This window comes from Haliaeetus leucocephalus, unplaced genomic scaffold, assembly GCF_000737465.1.
Source record: "Haliaeetus leucocephalus isolate CR32 unplaced genomic scaffold, Haliaeetus_leucocephalus-4.0 Scaffold428, whole genome shotgun sequence".
Taxonomy (NCBI): Eukaryota; Metazoa; Chordata; class Aves; order Accipitriformes; family Accipitridae; genus Haliaeetus; species Haliaeetus leucocephalus.
The window spans coordinates 8689845-8690553 of NW_010972864.1; the positions used below are offsets into that span (position 1 = coordinate 8689845).

The 709-nt window shown below is 72.5% G+C and overlaps 1 protein-coding gene across 2 annotated transcripts in view; it reads right to left on the bottom strand.

Annotated features, from left to right (window-relative positions):
• Positions 1–709, bottom strand: part of PCMTD1 (protein-L-isoaspartate (D-aspartate) O-methyltransferase domain containing 1) — a 45714-nt gene extending 45005 nt beyond the window's left edge. The window contains exon 1 of one of the 2 annotated variants that reach the window (XM_010574392.1): positions 676–709. The gene's annotated coding sequence lies outside the window, so the exon portion shown is untranslated. The remainder of the gene's footprint in view (positions 1–675) is intronic. The other variant, XM_010574394.1, reaches the window with a different exon arrangement.

Sequence of the window (709 nt, forward strand, 5' to 3'; positions counted from 1 at the left end):
GGGGGGGGGTAAGCTGCCGTTCTCACTGCATTTCCTCGAAGGTAAAAAAAAACCAAAAACAAAACCCAACCCAGCCGTCACGGGGAAGCGGCAGGGCGCAGAGCCACAGCGGGGAGACGAGCGCTCGAGCGCTGCCCTCACCTTGCCTCTACCCCCCGCCCGGACCTCAAGGCTGGAACCTTCTCTCTCGTCCCCGTCCCCTCACACCTGCCCCGGGCCCGCGGCAGCCGCACCAACCACCTCTCCTCCCAACCCCTTTTTGGGCCAGAGATTATTTATTACGCAGGCGGCGAAAGGACGCGGGGGGTGGGGGGGGGACCGACCGGAGGAGGAGGAGGAATGGGCTGCCGAGGGCGTACGCACGCACTCCCCGTCCCGTCCGTCCCCACCCCGCAGAGGCGAGCGGCGGCAAGCCCTCGCCCCGTCCCGGCTGCGCGAAAACAACCTTCCCCCTCCCCCCGCTCCGCAGGGCGCGCGCCTGCGTGCGCGGCCAACGGACAATGGGAACCGGAGCGCCCGGGGAGGCGAGGGGAGGGCCGGGGGCCGGCGGGCCGCGCTCCCCCGCCGCCCCAACTCACCGTCCCGGCCGTCTGACGGCGGTCTCCGCGCTTCCACGGCGCGGCCGGGGAGCGCCGTTCCGTCCGGCCCCCTCCTCCCCGCCCGCGGGACACTCACCCGTTCTGCAGCGGGCCCCGGACCCTGCGCGGGG